We start from the raw sequence: 24333 nt of genomic DNA, 5'->3' as shown, positions 1-24333 counted from the left end.
CTCCAGGCAATATTGGAGTGCATTGCCATTTCCTCCTCCAGGGGATCTTTTATTTTACACAATTAATAAAAATGAATATATATATATATATATAAATGACAAGAATCACATCCTGAATATATAAAAAACTTCCACAAATTCATTAAACAAACCAAACATTCAATTTAAAATGGGTTGAACAGGCATATGTTGTCGCCCGTCCCAAAAGAATATCCAAGTAGCCAATAAGCATGAGAAAAGTTCATTATAATTTGTATCACAGAATTAAAAGTCAAATCCACACAATGAGGAGGCCATCTCACGTACTTTAGAAAGGCTGAAATTAAAATCACTGACAATAATAGCTTTTGAAAAGGATATGGAGCAACTGGAACTCTCATACATCATTTATAAGAAGGTAAATTGACAGAATCACTTTGGAAAATATTTGGCAGTACATATGTCCAAAGCTAAACATATGTCTACCCTACAAATAAACAATTCCACTCATAGGTGCATGCTCAAGGGGAAAAAATGTGAGAATGTGTTCACTGGAAGCCATGCACTTTACTTATAACAGCTAAAAGCTCAACAACCCAAATGTTCTTCAGCAGAATAATGAATTGTAATATATTCATATAATGGAATACTACTTAGTATAAAACAAAGCCTACAGATACATGCCACAACATGAATGAATCTCAAGATATTATCATGAAAAATAAATCTAGACACAGCACATCCTATATGGGTCCATTTAAATGAAGTTCAAAAACAGACAAAATTACTCTATGCTTATAGAAGTCAGAATAGTGGTTTACCTCTGGGCAGCTATTAACTGAGCAGAGGCGTGAGGGATAAAGGAAACGCTCTGTATTTTGATATGAGTGGTTATTACAAGGGTCCATGCATGTATAAAAATGTATTGAGTTGCACACTTAAAACATGTGTTCATGACTGCATGAGTTATAGATCACCTGAGAAATAAAGAAGAAAAAGGAAAGAAATGACTCTTCATCATAAAGATACTAAAAGGTAATCTCCTTTCTGATATGGAATTCTAGACTTCTGTGTTAGAGGACACAGTAAGATCAGCCACCTCTAGAGGCTAATACATGGAGGCCATAGGCTCTTGCCTAAGGCCAGTAAAAAATTAACACCCAAGAAGGACCGGACCCCAAGACTGCGGATGACCGTGTCCCGTGGCATTTCCTCTCCCTCACTCCACTTCCTTAAAGCACTGCTGAGAACGATGCTGGCATCTAAATGGGCTTTTCAGTCTGGAGAACGAGACTCCCCAGTGTGCCTGTTCACATGTCAACTTTTTTCATGCAAGAGTCTAATTGATAGGAAGGCAGAAATGGTATCTTATCTTTGTATTTTGGATCAGTAGGGACTTCAAAAAGTTGGTAAAAATAAGCAAATGTCACAAGCAACAAAAGAAACTATACGTAAACTTGACTTTATCAAACTTTTGAATTTTTGTGTTTTAAAGGATAATTAGGAAAGTGAAAAAATAATTCACAAAATGGGAAAAAATAGTTGAACATTGCATATCTGCTAACGTACCTTGACGGGCTTCCCAGGTGGCACAATGGTAAATAATCTGCCTGCCAATGCAGGGGATGAAAGAAGCACTGGTTCCATCCCTGGGTCAGTCAGACCCCGTGGAAGAGGGCCCAGCAACCCACTCCAGTATTCTTGCCTGGAAAATTCTATAGACAGAGGAGCCTGGTGAGCTACAGTCTGTAGGGTAGAAAAGAGTTAGTCACGACTGAGTATACACACACACAAGGTATCTTGAACTCATCTACAGATCTAGGATACTTAAAGAATTCTGTGACTTAAAAGGGGCTTCCCAGTTGGCACTAGGGGTAAAGAATCCACTAGGAGTCGGACACGACTGAAGTGACTTAGCACGTATCATGCACAACTTAAAAAGAAAAAGAAAACTGTCCCAATGGAAAAAGACAAAGGATATAAATGGACATTTCTCCAAAAAAGAAATGGCCAGTAACCACATGAGAAGATGCTAAACAGTTATTAATTATTAAGGAAACATAAATCAAAGACAAATGAAATGCTACTTACTTCCCACTTAGAATGACTACCATCAAAATAGGGAAAGGAGTACGTCAAGGCTGTATGTTGTCACCCTGCTTATTTAACTTATATGCAGAGTACATCATGAGAAACGCTGGGCTGGAAGAAGCACAAGCTGGAATCAAGATTGCTGGAAGAACAATCAATAACATCAGATATGCAGATGACATCACCCTTATGGCAGAAAGCAGAGAAGAACTAAGGAGCCTCTTGATGAAAGTGAAAGAGGAGAGTGAAAAAGTTGGCTTAAAGCTCAACATTCAGAAAACTAAGATTATGGCATCTGGTCCCATCACTTCATGGCAAATAGATGGGGAAACAATGGAAATAGTGAGAGACTTTATTTTGGGGGGCTCCAAAATCACCGCAGATGGTGACTGAAGCCATGAAATTAAAAGACACTTATTCCTTAGAAGAAAAGTTATGACCAATCTAGACAGCATATTAAAAAGCAGAGATATCACTTTGCCAACAAAGGTCAGTCTAGTCAAAGCTATGGTTTTTCCAGTAGTCATGTATGGATGTGAGAGTTGGACTATAAAGAAAGCTGAGTGCCAAAGAATAGATGCTTTTGAACTGTGGTGTTGAAGACTCTTGAGAGTCCCTTGGACTGCAAGGAGATCCAACCAGTCCATCCTCAAGGAGATCAGTCCTGGGTGTTCATTGGAAGGACTGATGCTGAAGCTGAAACTCCAATACTTTGGCCACCTGATGCGGAGAGCTGACTCATTTGAAAAGACCCTGATGCTGGGAAAGATTGAAGGCAGGAGGAGAAGGGGACGACAGAGGATGAAATGTTGGATGGCATCACCAACTCAAAAGACATGAGTTTGAGTAAACTCCAGGAGTTGGTGATGGACAGGGAGGCCTGGCGTGCTACAGTCCATGAGGTTGTAAAGAGTCAGACATGACTGAACGATTGAGCTGAACTGAACTGAACCATCAAAAAGACAGACAATAGCAAGTGTTGACAAGGATGTGGAGAAATTGAAAGTGTTATAAATTGCTGGTAGAAATGTAAAATGGTGTGGCCATTTTGACTTTTTTTTTTTTACCTGCATCACACAGTATGTGGGATCTTAGTTCCCCAACCAGGAATCAGAGTATGCCCCCTGCATTGGAAGCATGGAATCAAAACCACTGGACCTCCAGGGAAGTACCTGGTGCAGTCATTTTAGGAAATAGCTTAGTAATTCCCTAAAACATCAAATACAGAGTTATCATATGACCAAACAATTCCACTCCTAGACATATACTCAAGGAAACTGAGTATAAATTATAAACATAAATCCACCTAAAACTTGGACATGAATATTCATGCTCACAATAGTTAAAAAGCTTTAACAATTCACATGTCCATCAATTGATGAATGGATAAAGAAAATGTGGTATATAAACAGAGTCAAATATTATTCAGCCATAAAAATGAATGAAGTGCTGATACATGCTACAATGTGGATGAGCCTTGAAAAAATTATGGTAAGTGGAAGAATCCACAAATAAAAGGAACACAGTATGATTCCATGTATAAGATATGTTCAGAATAGGCAAATCAATAGAAACAGAAAGTAGATAAACGGTGGTAAAGAGTTTTGAAGTAAGGAGAAGGGAATGACTGCCAATGGGTGTGTGTTTCTTATTGGAGTGATGAAAATATCTGAAATTAGATAGTGGTTTAGCTTATATGGGCTTCTCTGGTAGCTCAGCTGGTAAAGAATCCACCTGCAATGCAGGAGACGCCAGTTCGATTCCTAGGTTGGGAAGATCCGCTGGAGAAGGGAACGGCAACCCACTCCAGTATCCTTGCTTGGAGAATTCCATGGACAGAGGAGCCTGGCAAGCTACAGTCCACGGGGTTGCAAAGAGTTGACATGACTGAATGACGTTCACTTTCACTTTAGGTTATATTACTTTGCACATAAACTTAAGACCACTGACTTGTATATTTTAAAAGGGAATTTTTTAGTATGTGAATTATGTATGTTTTTTAAATGAAAGAATGAATACCTAGGAGATATCACTCAGGCTTTGTGAAATTGTAACAAATATGAATTCTCCCAATGCTGTATCCACCATGAAATGGCAACATACCACAATTTAGTTCCCACAGTTTTTCCTGCATTTGGTGAAGAGGTTGCCAGCTGCAGTATCACTGAAGACAGTTTCCAGCCCATCAATAATTGAAGCAATGAGTCCAAACCATGGCTCTGGCCACAAAGTCACACTGGGTGCCAAGAACTCATGAGAACATCTGGACGGTGTCACAGCCAATTCAGACTTCACCCACATATCATCGGATGATCTGATTACAGTTCCTTACAGCCCGAAAATTCTACAGGGGAAAAATTCACCCAGAACAAAAGATGTCTGGGTGAGTTCATTCAATAAGCAGCCAATCAAAGGCAAGTAAAGCGAAGGAGAGCATAATAATAAAAGGAAGAGACAGAGAAGGACCTTAAACAAAAACGGCAAGCTCTTTTGATCCAGTTGCGTATGTCAGAAATCAATAGCGATGTTTTCTTTCACTTTGGAGAGTGAGAATTGGAATTTGCTGAAATTGGATCTTGAGGCACTTAGATTCTTTTTTCTTGATTACTGGGACAATGACACACATTCTGTTTACCAGAAAGCTCTGACCACTGGGACAAAAATTGTAGCAATTGTAGTAACTCTATACTCAGCTTCCTGTTTTAAGCATTGTATAGAATAGACTCAGTGATATTAGTGGGCCCTTAAGATACTTTTGGAAATATGTAAAATATTTCCCTCTATTGAATGCTTATTTCTGAAAAGGTTATCATACTGTGATGTTGACTGGTAGGTCGAGGAGGGAAAACATCATTATAAACAGCTCAGGGTGGAAATTCCATCTCAGAAACAGGAAATGATTATGATAAAGGACTGATCTCAAGATAAAACAGCTTTACACAACAAACGAGAATGAGGGCGACAGTACATGTTAGCTAGCTTTATATGACTTCATTTTAATTAAGGTCTGACTTCCACAGCTGCTACTCCTTTTCCTAATAACAGAGCTTTGGTGTAACAAGAGTAGAAGACCCTCAGGGCGGGGGTGTGGTGCCTGAGTACGGGAGGAAGCATGTCATGGTAACCTGCGGTGCACAGACTATGAATTGCTGTAGGATTTCATCTAAAGTTCCATGAAATTCATGGCAAAGAGAGCATTGTGTGGAGCTATGGAATAAAAAGCAGCTGTCCAATGATGCTTCCAAATAAGCCAGTGTGAGCCTTGTGCATACCCCTCTCGTGACTCAGAAAATTCTTCACCAAAAGCCCTTCTAGCTTACTCGGTCTCTAGAAGATTCCCAGCCTCCCCTAGAGCAAACACTGAAATGAGGGTATTCAGAATTACCTTCTTTCTGTACATCAAGTTTATTTCCACATCCTTTCATTTGAGTGGATATATCTGTAATATGTTTCTCTGCGCTGATCGGTCCTTTAGCTGATCTGCAAGACCGTGTTACATTGGGTCAGTGCTGCAAATACAGAAAGAAAAATATGCCAGATGTACAATGTGAAAAAAAAAAAAAATCTGTCTAACGGAGCTATTCATGCCAGCCAATCTCCAAAATGTCAACATTTTCTCTCCTCAAATTCTATCCTATCCATCCTTCACTCTTGTTCACTCTGAGTTGATACCTAAATCTCAAACTATACACAGGTGTATTCTCCATATCAAGCAAGACGATAAATCCAAATGAAAAGTTCCAAGAGAAGTCCTGGTTTTAGATAATGTTGGACTAGGCTAGCACTTGCAGTTAAAAAAGATTTTAACTTGTTCTGCCCTCAGCTCCAAGGCAGCTCTGTCTCCCAGAGGAGTCATGATGAGTGTCATTTGACACTGACTTCCTGTCTAAAGATGGTTGGGCTGGAGGCCAGCATCTCAGTAAAATCCACCATCAATAATGGGTACCGGGGGAAGACAACCTCAGTTTTTTAACCCGGAAAACTGCTATTTCAGTTACCTTTATACAACTTCTGCATCTAGCATAGTAGATTCTGAAAGATGAGGTACCGTTGTTTAATTTCTCATTGAGACTGTCCCCATGTCCATTTATTTTTTCTGAATTTCCTAAACTTTTCCGGCATCTTTACAATAAACCCCTAGTGTAATTAAAAAGCTGATTTTTATCTCAAGAAACCTATTTCTGTTCCTTGTAACCTGATGAAGCCTAACAAGTCCAGGAGTTTGATAAATGCCATGAGGACAGGGATCACATCTATTTGTTCACTGCTACAGACACAAAGTCTACAGTAGCGTAAGGGGCTCTATAAATACATATTAAATGCATGGAAAGCAACCTCATCATTTCTACTTTAAATCATGGATTTAAGTTGTGAGAATACACATTAATCTAGGTGAAGGTTCTGAATATTGTCAGCATTGTTAAATTAGCTTGTCTGAAAAGGATAATTTCAAGTCAAAATGAAAAGCTATTCAATTGAAGTTCAGCTGATAATTGGGAAGAATTAATTGGCGTTAGTAAAGGAGAACTCTTACTTAATGAGCTCCATCAATATGGTATAGTGTTTTACTTGCCTTATTAATTGATGTAGATAAGAAGTTGGATGGTCTCATTTAGGGAACACTTAAGCCTCCTGCAAATGCACTGATGGAGCTGGGGCTCAGAGTTCTCCAGCCCTGGGATAAGGGTCCTGAGTCCTATAGGGCAGTGGTTCTCAAACTTGGCTTGCATCAGTCACCTGGATGACGTTTTGAAACTCAGATTTTTCCAGAATTTCTGAACCAGAAAGTATACAAATCAGGTGGAGAAAAACAAATAGTACATTTATACACGGAGGCTGAGAAGTCCCATTATATTTGTCTGCAAGTTGGAGACCTAGGAAAGCTTGGATGGTATAGTTCCAGTCCAAGTGCAAAGTCCAATCTTTAGGAGAATGGATGGTTAATTTTCAAGTCTGAAAGCCTGAGAACAGTTAATAGTGTAAGTCCCAGTCCAAGGGCAGGAGACTCATGTCCCAACTCAAGAGAGGGGGAGAGGGAGAAAATTCTCCATTTCCCTTTTTTTCTTTTGTTCCATTCAGGTCCTCAAAGGATTAGGTGAGGCACACCTACATTGGAGAGAACAGTCTGCTCTCCTAGATGACCAACTCAAATGCTAAGCCCTCTCGAAACACACACATACCCAGAAATAATGTTTAGCCAGATATCTGGGCATTGCGTGGCTCAGTGCAGTTAACACATAAAGTCAACCACTACAAGTGTATTCCTTGTCGAGCCGGCAAAGATAGGTGAAAGTGAAAGTCACTCAGTCTAGTCTGACTCTTTGCGACCCCATGACTAAACAGTGCATGGAATTCTCCAGGCTAGAATATTGGAGTGGGTAGCCTTTCCCTTCTCCAGGAGATCTTCTCAACCCAGGGGATCTTCTCAAATCCAGGTCTCCTGGCATCGCAGGTGGATTCTTTACCAACTGAGCCACAATGGAAGCTCAAGAGTACTGGAGTGGGTAGCCTATCCCTTCTCTAGGGGATCTTCCGGACCCAGGAATTGAACCGGGGTCTCCTGCATTGTAGGTGAACTCTTTACCAACTGAGCTATGAGGGAAGCAGGCAAAGATAAACATCTTCTTAAATCATAGTCAAGCTCCAAATAAGGACAATGTTAAGGTTCTACTTAACACAAAACTGTCTTGTGTATAACTAAAAGGGCATTGGTCCCTTCCCCAAAGAGGAGGTAAAAATCTTGAGTGATATTTACTCTTCTCCTTGATAAACCAATACGATGATGTAAAATTAACAGTATTTAAATACTATGCTATAGTCAGTGCATCTTATGTTATATTAAAGGGAAAAAGAAAGACAAATACACACACACACAGTCATAACAAAATACAGAGGAAATATTCATGACAATCATATGAAATTACAGTCCTCATTTTTCTGTTGGTTATGTGGTTACAGCTGATATTTATAACTACTTTTCCCCCACTATCCATTCTGTATTCTTTCTGTCTTCAGCAAGCACCTCAGCTTGACAAGCTTCTTTACCTGGTGCGGTGACTCAAACCTTCACCAAACTATTATGGTCCATTCTAACTCTTCAAGCTGCACATTAAATGCAGAATCCCTGCTTGGTGAGCCGCTGCTGCTAAGTCACTTCAGTCGCGTCCGACTCTGTGTGACCCCATAGTCGGCAGCCCCCCAGGCTCTGCCGTCCCTGGGATTCTCCAGGCAAGAACACTGGAGTGGGTTGCCGTTTCCTTCTCCAGTGCATGCAAGTGAAAAGTGAAAGTGAAGTCGCTCAGTCGTGTCTGACTCTTAGCGACCCCATGGACTGCAGCCCACCAGGCTCCTCCATCCTTGGGATTCTCCAGGCAAGAGTACTGGAGTGGGGTGCCATTGCCTTCTTGGGCTTAGTGAGCAAATATCAGTAAGTCCAGCCCAGTCCGACTTTATGTCCCTTCCTCCATTATCTCACATTCTTAATATCCATTCCCATGCATGTTTCCCGGACTTCTGTCTATAAAATTTAGAAAACTCAAGTGGTTCTCTTGGAGTATACTTTGAATTCCTGAGCTCACCCCAACAGGGATTGGTGAGGCGCCCCAGAGAATTATAACAAGGGCAATCACTAACACTCCTCGACCTCAGGGGCAGCTGGAGGAGGTGGCATCCCAGGAATTCAGGGGCAGAGGGTGCTGGGGAAGCTGGAAGCAGAGTGGGGTCATGGTTGACAGGGCTGGAGCCGTGGAGGAGACTCAATCATTGCAGAAGATATTGCCCTGGCCGGACAGGGAAAAATAGGGCTAGAACACCCTGGTTTCTCCACACCCACCTCACACCCTCCCTACAATAGTGCATGAGCGCACATGCATACACATGCATGCACACATGCCCTGTCCAGAGGGTGAATCTGAGGCAGACAAATCTCAGAGGGTCTACTAAATAACTCGTGTTAGATGAGACAGACGTGGGCCCTGCCTCCACTGACTTTACAGTCTAGCAGATTGATTGTATGGAACCCAGCTGCCCTATAACACATTGGGGTCCATGGGGCTTGTCTCTAGAGAAGTGCGCTTGTGCCCCCACCCCCAAATTTATATGGTGAAATGTAATCCCCAGTTTGATGGTGTTGGAGATGGGGTCCACGGGAGGTAATTAGTTCATGGGGGTGGATCTGATGAATATAATTCATGCCCTGATAAGAAGACATAGGAGAGCTCCCTGTCACCCTCTTCCTGCCAGGTGAGGACGCAACAGGATTCCGGCTGCAATACAGAAGAGGGCTCTTGCAAAGACCCAAACAGGCTGGCACCCTGATGGTGGACTTTCAGCCCTCAGAACTGTGAGAAACAAATTTCTGTTGTGGATAAACCGCTCAGTCTATGGTCTTTCTTTATAGCAGCCCAAAGTGACTAAGACAAGAGGTGTTTAAATAAGTTGATTCTATCACTTTATAAAGATATAAAAAACAAATGTACCTATAAGAGGAACTGGACTTAGAAGTTACTGAAATTATAATGGAATACATTTTTGTTTATCTGTTTAGGAAGAAAATTATTAATGTGAATCTTTTTTTCTATTTTGCCCCCAAACCATATTTTGTATAAAATTAATATTTTGTATTGGAAAAGCTCTGAAAGTGACAATGGCTATCTTTTGAATTTTGAATATTGCTACTATCATATGTGACATTAACATGGATAGGAGCTGAGGATGTGTACTGAGGGGGAAAGAATGGACCCCTCACTGAGCTTTTGTTGGAGACTGCAGTTGTGCTGAGAAATGGGACTTTTAGGTATGATGTATAATCAAATGTGAATTAATGGTAGAGTCGGGTCTACAATAAAAACTCATGGCTGCCTCTCACAGCTCAAGTGCTCTGCTCTGCTCAACATCCTAGAATTAAACACTTAAATCAGATAGCTTTAAGTTCTTGCCAAAAAACCCCTCGTACTTCTCTTGTAAGCATGATTTTTTTTTTTTTGGAGTGGGAGTGGGTGGGTGGCAGTATTACAGAACTGTTCCTTTGAATGTTGTTCATATGGAAGGCATTTGAACGACATTGACATTTGGGGGAAAAGATTCTGTGAGGATATGAGATAACTGTAGAACCGTTTGCTGGCTGTAGTCATATGGTAATGATATCAGCTTTGCCTGGGAAAAATGACAGCATCAAATTCCGCTGATTTGCCTACACAAAATTACATGAAATTGCATGCATTTCATGTATTTGTCTAGAGCGTTCTGATAATAAGCATTCGAGGGATAGAGTTTTGTTTCTTGGAGAGCAAATAATTTGGAAGCCTAGTTCATCCCCAGTACATCATTGTAACAATAAACAAGTGTCAGAGAACGCCTTGTCTTTCTTTAGGATTGGATGTTACTGAGTAGTTGATTTAGTATGATGGCACATTTTCTTCACAATCTCGGATTTTAAGTGGACTATTTTATACCTCTTACTTTCAGGTCACTGACTGAGTTTATCTTATCTATGGGGAAATAATAAAGTACTGCATATTAGTAGAGGAACATTTTATTTTTCTCCTGACAGGATTGAGTCAGTGCGTTGCTTGCACAGATGTGCCGCACATGATAAAATAAATGTGTTCCTGAAAGGTTGTGTATAAACTGAGTCATTCTCCTATTGGCTTAGAGTATCTGGGCAAAGATGTTCTATTGTCTATCCAGATTGAACTTTAATTAACTTCTAACATTTTAACTTTCAGTTTCTCTTTACTCTAGCACCCTTTCGAAAAAGTTTTTCATATTAATCTTGGCAATCTTAAAAACACAAACTTATGCAAGGAACTTCACAACTTGGAGGGTCCTATTATGCAACTAAATAACTGCCTTCTTTTTTTTTTTTTTTTTTTTAAGTAGGGCATTCCTATAAGTGATAAACTTGTTTACCTCTTATTGGCAAGATTAAATTCTGTGAATGTGTATTGAAATACAGTGTTCACTCTTCTGGTGACAGCTCAGTTGTCAAGGGCCCCCTGTTCTGCCCCAGAATAACAAGATGGAGTCTCGGGCATTTCTTGACCACCACTACTCTGGAAGAATCTCTCCTTTGGGCAGCTAAGTAAAGCTCAATATTCTGATACCTTAAGTTTCTGCTTCCTTTCTTTCTAGAAAAGTTATGAGGGACTATAATAAGGTACACACTCATATGCAAAATCTTTCATTCCTTGTCCCCATGTATTGGATAACTGAATACTGAAAATGCCTATCTGATCTGAAGCATGCTATTCAATTGTTAGCATCAAGTCATTCATTTCTCCTTTCCTTCTTCCATGGCACTTTAGATGGTTTTCTATTAAACTTCCTATCATGTGACAGAAAGGCTTCCCTGATGGCTCAGTGATAAAGAATTCACCTACCAGTGCGGGATATGTGGATTCCATCTGTGGATCAGGAAGATCTCCTGGAGGAAGAAATGGCAATCCCTTCCAGTATTCTTGCCTGGAAAATCCCATGGACATAGGAGCCTGGTGGACCACAATCCATGATTACAAAAGAATCTGACACGACTTCGCAACTAAACAACAACAACGTGTGACAGAAAGACTTTAGATTATGGAATCCTAAAGATACACGTTTGAATTCCACCTCTGACATCTTCGGACTTCCCTTGTGGCTCAGCTGGTAAAGAATCTGCCTGCAATGTAGGAGACCCCGGTTCAATCCCTGGGTTGGGAAGATCCCCTGGAGAAGGGAAAGGCTACCCACTCTAGGATTCTGGCCTGGAGAATCCCATGGACTGTATAGTCCATGGGGTCCCAAAGAGTTAGACAGGACTGAGCGACTTTCGCTTTCACTTCTGACATCTACTAGCCCCATGATCTGCCTCAATTTTCCTCATCTTTAAAATGGATTTAGTAAGTACTCTCTTTAGGGCCATTGAAAAATTGTGATAATATATATTAAACACCTAGCACAGTGCATGGCACATAACTAATGCACAATGAATAGTTGTCAGCATGGTCTTCTTGCTCATTATTATCATAATCATCATTAGAGTGAGTTATTAATATCTCTTTATTACCACTTGATTTGGAGACATGTAATTTCAGAAGTTACTACAGTGCCAGGCATAGCAGGTGCTCAATAATGATGTGTTGAAAGAATTCACAGGTAAAACCAAGCGTGTTAATTACACCCTTGTCAGCTCCAGACTCCTCATGCGCCACCAAACTATGGCCACCAAACAAGCCAGATCTCCTGAGTCACACAAGTGTTCACATGGGCTTCCTTGGTGGCTCAGTGGTAAAGAACGCGCCCGCCAATGCAGGAGACACAGGTTTGATCCCTGGGAAAGGAAGATCCCCTGGAGAAGGAAATGGCACCCCACTCCAGTGTGCTTGCCTGGGAAATCCCATGGACAGAGGAGCCTGGCGGGCTCCAGTCCATGGGGTCGCAAAAGAGTCAGGCACGACTTAGCTGCTGAACAACAATAAGAACACCTGCTCACATGGCTCCTTGGTCTCCTAAGATGCTCCTTAAACAATTCTGTGAGCCTCCATGCTCTGTCACACATGTGCAGATGGAAGCTCAGCCCCAACGTGCTCTTCTCCTTTGCCGTCCGACAACACACCAGAGCTCTGGAGCCCCACACTGCATTGGAATTGACAGCAGAGTCTCTGGGGGTGTCTTTCTCCATTTGGTATTAAATCCATTCAAGGGGTTCCAAAGCAGTATTTCCTCGCCATCTTCAAATCACACCTCCCCTGTTTTGCAAGGCGCTATGAGTCGGATTCAGATAACTCCTTAAGCAGAAATCTCTTCAGGAGGCAGCTCAGTCCTCATGAAAACAGGTGTTGCTCAGGTCTGCCCAGTGGCTCGCCAGACATGCTGGGGTGCATCTCCATGCCTGGAGTGGACGTAGTATTGATTCAGGTCGCAACTCCTGCTATGGAGCTACGTGCTGGTTGGAAAATCGCTACCTTAGTCTGCAATGGCTACTCGTACTTCCAGCAAAGGGCTCATTGGTTGTTTTCTTCCAGCATTAGTAGGTGTCTAATGGGAGAGCTGGGATTTCCTTTCAGGAGGCTGGCTATTTGTGAAGGGCTTAGCTACGCTATTGAGACCACAGTGACAACAGTAAACCTCAAACACGCCTACCAAACTCATCACAGGGTCCAGGGACTGCGGCTGCCCTGGTTTTCTGGGGAAAAAAAAGAAAAACCCTTCTAGGAGTTGGTAGGCAAAGCAGAGACTGTGCCTGTGAAGAGTTGCATCAGGAACTGCAGGGTTAAACCTCTGTCACACCTGGCATTGGGAGCCAGGCGCTTGGCCTTGTACAGATCAGGACTGGCCTCTTTATCAGTCAAGGATCAGCTAATTACTAGAGCTCTCAGAATCCTGGAGAACCTCTAAGGCCTGGAGAGGATCTGCAGCTGCTGCAGGGAACCGGCCAGGAAGACCCCGGCCCAGTGCAGGCTGAGTTGGAAGCGGGGAACCTGGGTCAATGGGTAGAAGGAGGGCCTGGGAGAGGATCCGCTTTGAGGAAGCACTTTTACCAACAAAGACTGCTGAGCACTGTGGGTTGAGTCGTCAAGTTCCTAGGCACTGAATAATAATGAGAGAGGCTTGCAGGGGCTGATGACTAATAGCTCCTCAATTTCCTGCTGATGCTGGCAGTTTTATGTCATTTTGTTTTTATGTTAATTTATGCACACAGGATTAGAATGTAGCATTATATGGTCTTTTAATTTAATCGAAGCATGGAACTTCATGGACCTGGTTTTACATTTCCCTTCTAGATTTTTATCTTTAGCATTTAATCCCCCCTCCCTCAACACCCCCCCCCCCATCACCATCCCTAATGGCAATAAAAATACATTTACACTTGCGTCACACTCTTCTCGGAGCTCAAAGCGTGTCATGGCCCATTAGGCCACAAGAGCTCCGCAAGGCAAATGCCAGGAAGGATCTCAAGCACTTTCCTTAGGTTTAACATACATAAAGAGGTGCAGCCTTTATCACAGAGATAAGTTTTCCAGCCGTTTACATTACTTTTGAATGCAATGAGAAGCTTTGCTTATGCATGAGGCTTCCACTGGAATCTGTGTTTTTCGTACCTCGGAAATATGTGACCTTTAAGCCTGACAGCACTTCTCAGAGTGCATGCAACTTATTAGGGAGTTTTCATTGATCATCCCGCCTCCTCCTCTTGAAGAATGTGGTGTTTGTGTCACTTTGCCTTGGAAACACTGCCAAAGGGCGAGGGGAAGCGCCCATTGAGGAGCGGAGGAGGGAACACGGGGTTAGCGAACTCCCCTCACAAAGCCACTGGCTTTTCTCTGGTGAATACAGACGCGCCCGGGCAGCACTCGGAGCCGAGACTCACTGGCTCTATGCATGTTCTTTCTGAAGAGCCACGCAAGCATCCACTTGGAGACACTGGCATTCAGCACTCTTTCTTTTTTTCTAAAGGCCAGAAGAATAAGGGGAAAGCAGCAGCGAATTCTGTGGAGGCATTAACAGCAAAAGAGCAGATCACGAGCCTGATGGAGGAAGCCCTCCCCCTGCGTCTGAAATAAAAGGCCACGGGAAGGGAGAAAAGCGGGGGTGGTCAGGTCTCATTTGCATTTCCCTGAGGGGCCCATGGAGTGGCTGGGGCACTTCTTTTACCAGAGCATCAGAGAAAGCAGTGTCTGGCTCAGACCTTAAGGGTGTTGCAAGGCCCTGTGAGAACAGCCTGGCAGGGTCTGTTGTGGCAGGAGAGGAAGGACAGGGGCTGTGATTCGGGGACGATAGCCAGGGACCTGCCCACAGGACTGATGGAGGGCGCTCTGTTTCAAGCCCCACTGGTGTATTGCAATTCATTTCTGCACGAACCACCTGGAGTTAGCGCAGGCGCCAAGACTGCCCCACTTCAGGTGCCAGCCACAAATGGGGTCCCCAGGGCCCCAGAACTTCTGACCAATCAGCGGCAAATCTGGCGGGGGGGTGGGGACACCTGGGTTCCCAGGACCCTCTTTGGGTTCAATAATTCACTAAAATGATTGATAAAATTCGGAAAAGTGTTATGATCACAGTGTTATTATAAAGAGCACAAATCTGAGCAGCCACAGGAAAACATCTAGGACAAGGTAGGGAGGCTCCCGAAGGCAGAAGTCTGTACCACCTTTCCATGGAATCAAGACATGTAACCCTCCTGGCATATTGATGTCTTCACCAGCCAGAAGCTCCAGGAAGCTTCCAGTCCACAGTTTTTATTGGTCTGTTGTTACCAAACCCAGGTTCGCCTGTTTGCCGCTCATTAGCCAATAATTCGAGAGGCAAGTGTCAGTAAAAAGGAAAAGTGCTTTCATCAGAGAAGTTGGCAATCTGGGGAGATAGTGGATTCATGTCCAGAGACCAACTGAGATTCTGCTCAGCCATGACAGTTTTTAAAGGGGAAAATGGATGGGGGGAGAAACTCAGAGAATCTTCAAGGCAGGTGGCTGGATGATGCATTATTCTCCATTGAGTGCCGACTAACTGACACTCTTCAGATGTTATCTTGCCTGCGTGATCTGCTTGCAGGATCGCTAAGGGGACTGTTGGGGGTTGAGAGCTAGTCACATTTTCAACTGCTTAGTTCTTCATTCTTACTTCTTTTTATTGAGGAAAATATCAACAGGTTAGATATGGTGTGGTGTGCATTCAGGAGAGCACAAATCAGGAGTTAGTTTCAATTGCTTAGTGATCACATTCCTATAATTAGGTTTTTTTAAGGTTAGAAGGGAACAGATATTGCAAACAGGAAGGGGCAAAAGAACTGTTTTCAACATCACTACATAGCCATGACTGATTGAACCACTGGCCGTGTGATTTAACCTAGTCACAAGCTTCCCTCTCTCACCACCTCCAGGTTGGACCGGTTTAAAGTTCCAACCTCTAAACATGTGATGAGTCTTCCAGGTGACCAGCTTCCATCCTGAAGCTACCTAGGGACTCACCATGAGTAACCTCATTGGTATAAACTCAAATGTAATCCAAGGGGTTCGGGAAAAACAAAGACAGTCTAACATGCTGCAAATTCCAAGGGTTTTAAAAGCTCCACACTAGGAATCTGGGACAAAGGCCAGACAAATTCTTTATTATAAGATAAAGAGTCTTCTGAATTGGGAAATAGGGATTGTGACACATGTGTTCCCACACTGAAGCCTCTCAGAGCCCCAAGGGAGGATGGTGAGAGTTAATCCTTGAAACTAAAGCTTTAGAGAACATTTATAGTCAGGGGGCCGAGCAAAGAAAGGCATCTGGCTTACTAACAGAAACTACTTGGATTCTTTCAGTTCTAGCACCTTTGAGACTTTTTGTCTGTATCAGTCAGCAATTGATAAGTAGCCTTTAATTCACTCAACACTGACTAATTAACACCTAGGTCTAGACTCCAGTGTCTTTATTTGCTTAGTTTACAGTTTTTCTCCATTGTTCTAAGTCCAAAGTATTTTTGTGTCCAGTCAGAACTCAGGTGTGTAGCTGTGTTAGCGGTTATGTGCTTCAAATTATCCTTTTGAAGCACTTTGCTGAGTTTTTATAATCAAGAGATACTAATGCAATTGGGCACAGGATATACCACAAGGCAAGATGCACAAAATTATGGATATGTGGATTTCAGATACCTATCAGACACATAAAGTGGGTGAGAATTTCCATTACAACTGGGTTTGCAAGAACTGTCACTTTACTTTTTTAAAAAATCATATTAAATCTGGCTCAGAAACCTTATCTGGTCCAGTGGCTAAGACTCTGAGCTCCTAATGCAGGGGGGCTGGGTTTGATCCCTGGTCAAGGAGCTAGATCCCACATGCCACAACTAAGAGTTTGTTTACACTCTGCAACTAAAAAAAAAAAAAAAAAAACCCTGAAACAAAAAAAACTATACACCAAAAGATAAAAGTTAATTTTGCTCTATGATAATTTTAAAAGTACAATGTAAAAAAAAAAAATCAAGTCAAAGATTTTGCTACTCCATACCAGGCAGGTTTGGATGAAATATTCTACAGAAACTGGAGCTCCAGTCCCTGGGGTCCAGTCTCCTTAAGCACAGAGGACATGCCCCTTAAGGAACTTGCCACCTCCTCCCGGAAAATAAAAAAGAGACCGTGGACCCTTTCTGGCTTTATGTTCATCCTCTCTCTGACATTTTCTGACCTCCTCCTCTCCAGTCTCTTCCCCATCAGGGGACATTCTTGCTTAGTATTCTCAAGACTTTCAGGAAGGCCAGAAAGAAAGGTTGTTTCAAGCACTGTCTGCTTTCAGCTCTTCAAATACCCGGGAGGCAAGAAGTACAAAAGGCCTTGACCCCTTCTAGGAAAGAGAGGGACAGGAAAACAGAGAGACTAAAACACAAACGGTCCTCATTCTTGCTGAATATTTTTGAAGCAGAAACAAAATCCAAGCTAATACCCTAGTACATTACCCTGCTGCTCAAGCAACAAGGGGAGAATTTTGCCTCAGCCCCTGTTGTTCTGGCCCCTGTAATCAACAAAGTCACAATATGGAAGGAATCACAACCCATAAATGTGTGCATGAGTTTGTGTGAATTAACAAAGGGAACAGAGGTTTCCCAGGTGGCCCTAGTGGTAAGGGATCTGTCTGCCAATTCAAGAGACCTCGGTTCGATCCCTGGATGGGGAAGATGCGCTTGAGTAAGAAATGGCAACCCACTCTAGTATTCTTGCCTGGAAAATTCCATAGACAGAGGAGCCTGGCGGGCTACAGTCCATGGGGCTGCAAAGAGTCAGACACGACTGAGCGACTGAGCAGACAACAAAGGGAACAAGAGGCAGCCAGAGGTGAGCCGGGCAGGGGTGGTGACCTAGGAGACCTGCCCTGACTGGTGAAGGCGGCAGCTCAGCTCTATGACAGGCGTTGGGAGAGCAGGCCTCCGGGAAGAGAAGCCTAAATCCACGTCTCTGGCCTGGTGGCAGGAAGTGTGAGAGTGAGTACTCTTTGCAGACTGAGGCCAAGAACTATCCTGAGACTGAGGACCCGAGAGGTGGAAGACAGTCCCAGAGATTCAGAAGGGAATGTGGTCATGACTCGGGCTGCACCCTAAGAAGGTGCCAAAGGAGAGTCACCGACAAGACTGAAATTCAGCCCACAGTCTTCTTATCAAGACACGAGTCCTAAGATACTGAATCATATTGATGGCAGGGCAATTCAATGTAAAATTTTAAAAATTCAAAAGCACTTTGGAAAATTATATATATTCTAGTTGAATTAGAATATTTAATAAATTCAGCCCTGAACTTTCTAAAAAACTGAAGAGAATAGAAAAATTTCATTGAGACTTTTACTTCCTAATTATTCAATAAAAGGAATTAATTATCTTATAAAGGTAAGCTTTACACCAGAAATAAATATCACTAGATCCTATTACAGAGAAGGCAATGGCACCCCACTCCAGTGTTCTTGCCTGGAGAATCCCAGGGATGGGGGAACCTGGTGGGCTGCCGTCTATGGGGTCGCACAGGGTTGGACACAACTGAAGCGACTTAGCAGCAGCCGAAGCAGATCCTATTAAGGGGAGGGGTTGACATCATGGTGGATAATGTTGTCAATTATAGCTGTGCAAAATTTTCAAAGTCGTTCCTCAAATATTTCCTGCATCAACCTCTAAAAAAGCCAACATTAGGAACTAAGATAACATGATCTGGATATATCATTTTCTATTTTTTTTCTGAATTAATAATAAGCAAAGTACAGAGGGTTCAACACTCAACGGGCCACTAACACATGGAAATTTCAAAGTGCACACTAAGTCCTGTCCGTGGGTCAAGTAAATAAAAGAAAAATTCAGATCATGTAGGAGTCAGCAAATTATCTTTCTACTTAAAAAAAAATATCCAAACACCATATCATATACATAGTATTCCCATTCAGCCAAGAATGCATAGCCTGAATCTAATTAGGCAACTCAAAATAAAGAACATTCTATGAAAAATGGAGGAGATATTCTATTTTTTTAAAATATTAACATCATAAAATAGAAAGCTGTGAAATGTCCCAAATCAAAGGAGGCTAAAGGAACATGACAACTAAATGCCATACCTGACCCTACTCTGGACCCTCTACAGGAAGGAGGAAATGTGCTATAAATGACATTACTGGGTCAATTGAATATGGATGTAGGTAAAACTTGAATATGGATATAGATTAGATAAAAATATTGTATTCAATTCAGTTCAGTTCAGTCACTCAGTCGTGTCTGACTCTTTGCGACCCATGGACTGCAGCACACCAGGCCTCCCTGCCCATCACCAACTCCCTGAGTCTATCCAAACCCATGTCCATCGAGTCGATAATGCCATCCAACCACCTCATCCTCCTTTGGCCCCTTCTCTTCCCATCTTCAATCTTTCCCATCATCAGGGTCTTTTCCAATGAGTCAGCTCTTCACATCAGGTGGCCAAAGTATTGGAGTTTCAGCTTCAGCATCAGTCCTTCCAATGAACACTCAGGACTGATCTCCTTTAGGATGGACTGGTTGGATCTCCTTGCAGTCCAAGGGACTCTCAAGAGTCTTCTCCAACACCACAGTTCAAAAGGCATCAATTCTTCGGCTTGCTTTCTTATAGTCCAACTCTCACATCCATACATGACCACTGGAAAAACCATAGCCTTGACTAGATGACCTTTGTTGGCAAAGTAATGTCTCTGCTTTTAATATGCTGTCTAGGTTAGTCATAACTTTTCCTTCCAAGGAGCAACATTTAATTTCATGGCAGCAATCACCATCTGCAGTGGTTTTGGAGCCCAGAAAAATAAAGTCTGACACTGTTTCCACTGTTTCCCCATCTATTTGCCATGAAGTGATGGGACCAGATGCCATGATCTTAGTTTTCTGAATGTTGAGCTTTAAGCCAACTTTTTCACTCTCCTCTTTCACTTTCATCAAGAGGCTTTTTAGTTCCTCTTCACTTTCTGCCATAAGGGTGGTGTCATCTGCATATCTGAGGTTTTTGATATTTCTCCCGGCAATCTTGATTCCAGCTTGTGCCTTCTCCAGCCCAGCGTTTCTCATGATGTACTCTGTATATAAATTAAATAAGCAGGGTGACAATATACAGCCTTGACGTATTCCTTTTCCTATTTGGAATCAGTCTGTTGTTCCATGTTAACATTAATTTACTGAAGTTCATCATTGTATTGTGGTTATGTAAGAGAATCTCCACTATTACTATGAAATGGCCACTAAATATTAAAGGATTAAGGATTGTAATATATATAGTTTATCTTCAAGTGGTTCACAAAAATGTAATATTAAGAAATAGCAAGAAAGAGAACAAATGACAAACTGAGCAAAAATATTCATAAAAACAAATCTGGGTAACTGGTTCTTTATTTTCTTCTTGTAAATTTTCTGCATTTAAAAACATTTTTAAATAAAAGTTTTTTAAAAACAAAATATTATTTTAAAAAGGAATCCTCTCTGTGTGATGGTATAGTGGTGGATATATGTCATTTTAAACTTGTTTGAACCCACAGAATGTACAATACCACGAGTGAACCATATTTAAACTATGGGCTTTGGACAATAATGATGTATTAATATAAGCTCATCAAATATAACAAATGTGCCACTCTGGTACACAAAGAATTGATGCCTTCAAACTGTGGTGCTGGAGAAGACTCTTGAGAGTCCCTTGGACAGCAAAGAGATCGAAAAAGTTGACCCTAAAGGAAATCAACCCTGAAATATTCATTGGAAGGACTGCTTGGATGCTGAAGCTGAAGTTACAATACTTTGGTCATCTGATGGGAAGAGCCGACTCATTGGAGAAGACCCTGATGCTGGGAAATATTGAAGGTGGGAGGAGAAGGGGATTGCAGAGGATGAGATGGTTGGATGGCATCACCAACTCAATGGACATGAGTTTGAGCAAACTCTGGGAGATGGTGAAGGATAGGGAAGCCTGGAGTGCTGCAGTCCATGCAGTTGCAAAGAGTTGGACACAACTGAGCAACTGAACAATAGCAGCCACTCTGGTGGGGAATGTTGATGATGGAGGAGCCCTATACACATGTGGAGGTATATAAGAAATCTCTGTTCCTGCTGCTCAGAATTGCTGTGAACTTAAAACTGATCTGAAAAATAGTCTATTTTAAAGACTGAATCCTAATGCTCAAAAATGTTGGGAACCACAAACTTCAAAGAATGAATAGTTAGTATACTTAGTCCCAATGTCAGCCTTCTTTAGGTTGGGTCATAGTTAAGTATATGGTTAAATTCTGAAAAGTGACCGAACAGCTGATCATCTTCATTTTTGATTAGAAAACGACCCACATTCTCAGTGAGCAGTCTGGTAGCCTTCAGTTATGAAAGTGGGGAGCCTTCCATTCTCAGATCACCATTCCACTTTTTTAAGGAGATGGGTCCCTCGAATGCCTAGGGACGTGGTGTCTCAGCCACAGAATTTAGAAAGATTTTTTTAAGCTCTCCAGTTTTCAGAGGAAAATCTAAGCTGCTTATGAGTGTAGACTGACAGATGAAATCAGTCTTCCTTCCATGCTTTCTTCTTAAGCAATAACTCTGGGCTGACTCTTCAAAGAGTCCATGATCAATTCTATTGGATAAAGAATATTAATGAAGTGTCAAGAAGGTAGGTCTGACATTTGACAGTTTGATGGATTGAGATAGGCACCCACAGGGCATCAAACTCAAATCAAACTGAGGATGATTAAAATTGGGGTGTTGGTTACCTATGTAGCTGGGACACCTGATACTTACTCATCAGTGCTGTCTACTTGGGCCTAAACACCAAGGGGACATCCAGATCGGGCTAAGAAATGTCAAACTATACGTCCAGAGGTGAAACCCTTACCTGGTAACAGCATTGTAAACTATGACTTGCCTTTCATCACACCTTCAGAATCGTAAATCTTGTCCCAAGCTAAATCTGGATCTCCCCAAAGGAGAAGCAGGTGGGGGAGAGGAAGAGGTTCCAATATTATGTTACTTCCTGAGAATTTTCTTTCATTAATCTTTGCTCCGAAGGTGCCTTTGAATGGCTCTTGGTTGCAATGAATAATGTTCACACACAGTCTTTCCTGTCAAACATTATACTCACTCCAAAGTCTGACGACAGTTTGGGAGCAGTGTCTTTCGCTATTATGTTTTCCAATTGGCTTTCTATTGTCACTTCAAGAAGTGTGGAAACACCTGATTTATGAGAGCCTGGCTTAAAAAGTGTCATTTCCATTGCATCCTTAGTAACAGACTCAAATAAGCAGAGGAGGACAATTTGGCTCGAACTTGCTTTGAGAAGATTTAAGTGTAATTTATACACTGAGTAAAGCCCTCCGCCTCATTGAAATTCTGCTTAATGCATCCTCAGAAAACACCTGGAAGGCAAGAAAAACAAAGCTGCTATACGCATGACCCGATAGTTAAGGCAACAGCTGTGTGCGTATGAATCCAGTCTCAAGGCAGGTTTGTGCTTCACTGTCTTCCCTACACTGTCAGAACATTCAAAAATCAGAATTTCAATGAACTCAGAAACTATACCAGTTAATAATTAGGCCTGTTTCTCCAAGGTGCTTTAATCTTATTTCCTCAAGTACCTATCTATAGTTTGTCTATGTTACGCCTGATATATTTTCTCCAATAACCTCATTTAGGGGGCATGGCTTAAAAGTCAGCAGCAAAGGACTGACAGTTTGCAGAAAGAGTAGGTTTAATTTAATATGTGCAGGCACAGAAGTCTCTCAGAAGATGATTGGTGCCATGAAATCTGGAAGGTCATTATGTAGAATATAGGAGCGCAGTATTTTTTGAACCTTTTTAATGGGTAAGGAGGAACATTTACGCATAATGATATGGGACTTGCTGTACCCTTGTCCTCAAAGCTGTCAGTCACCTGCATGGCTCTGAGGTTGGTTTTGCAAATGCAGGATCACACCAAGCTGAACAAGCAGTTTGGAAGCTCCTCAAGGGGTGAGAGTTTCTCAGAGACTGCTTCTAAAACTTTCACATGCATGCAGATCACTTGGGGGACTTTCCTGGCGGCTCAGTGGTAATGAACCCTCCTGCCAATGCAGGAGACACAGGTTCAATTCCTGGGTCAGAAAGATCCCCTGGAGAAGGGAATGGCAACCCACTCCATTATTCTTGCCTGGGAAATTACATGGACAGAGGAGCCTGGCGAGCTACAGTCCATGGGGTCACAAAAGAGCTGGGTATGACTTCACAACAAAACGACAAGGTCACTTGGGGAAATGGTTAAAATGCAAGTTCTGATTCAGAGGCTCTGGGGTAGGACCTGAAACTCTGCATTTCTAACAAGCTTCCCGGTGATACTCAGGTTTCCAGTCCATTTTCTACACTGAGTTGCAAAGGCTTAGAGCTCAGTGTTTCCCACATGCGGAAACAAGGCTGGAACCTTGGGGTTTGTACAGTTTTCCTGCTAGAGATGCTGGCAGACACTGTTCATTCTTGCTTGCATATTCATTCTGACTTTTTTTCTCTCAGCTACAGAGTATGTGCATGTCTGCTCCGTCGCTCCAGTCATATCTGACTCCGCAGCTCCATGGCCTGCTGCCTGCCAGGCTCTGTGGGATTCTCCAGACAAGAATACTGGAGTGGGTTGCCATGTCCTCCTCCAGGGGATCTTCCCTGGCCCAGGGACCAAACTGGCATCTCCTGTGTCTCTTGCATTGCAGGCAGATTCTTTAAAGCTGAGCCACTGGGGAAGCTCCCAGCTACAGAGGCTTCCTTGTAAAAAGTGAAGAAACTGAGGCAAGAATTCAGAGGGTTTATTTGAATCATTGGGATTATGATCTCATGGTTTTCTATGGTCTCAGAAATCTGATTTGAGTGGAAGCGGGGAGCTTAGCTTTTAACAGAAATACAATAGCAGGCAAAAGTCATTTGGAGATGTAAAAGCAGCAAAACCTACATACAAGGATAACTTTTCTGTGCTCTATGATTTTGTTCTCAGATGAATAATGAGGCCAAAGTGAGACTGCCAGATTTTGCCATAATTTGGACAATTGTTTCCATGTGTGGAAGTTGAGTTGTGATCTCTATTTGCTGCATTTGTCATTCCCTTTTCATTTTTTCATTAGAGCAATATATACTTTCAGAAAGGCCAGCATCACATCATGTGGACATGTTGGGATACTAAATTTGAAAACAACTCAGACTTTGTATATTTTTAAAGAAATGTTTTTGCAGTTCTGGGTATTCCTTTCTAGCCTTCCCAAGCATTTTTCATTCACTCCATTTGGAGTATAGAAGTTTTCTGAAAAGTTTCACTAGTCAAA

General features: G+C 42.2%; 1 long non-coding RNA gene across 1 annotated transcript in view; it reads right to left on the bottom strand.

Annotated features, from left to right (window-relative positions):
- Positions 1–24333, bottom strand: part of LOC122426724 — a 79303-nt gene that overhangs the window by 38950 nt on the left and 16020 nt on the right. Inside the window, exon 3 of the long non-coding RNA XR_006265228.1 lies at positions 5456–5579. This is a non-coding gene — a long non-coding RNA (uncharacterized LOC122426724). The remainder of the gene's footprint in view (positions 1–5455; positions 5580–24333) is intronic.

The sequence above is a fragment of the Cervus canadensis genome, chromosome 24, assembly GCF_019320065.1.
Source record: "Cervus canadensis isolate Bull #8, Minnesota chromosome 24, ASM1932006v1, whole genome shotgun sequence".
Classification (NCBI taxonomy): domain Eukaryota; kingdom Metazoa; phylum Chordata; class Mammalia; order Artiodactyla; family Cervidae; genus Cervus; species Cervus canadensis.
This window is presented reverse-complemented; position numbering and strand designations above follow the sequence as displayed.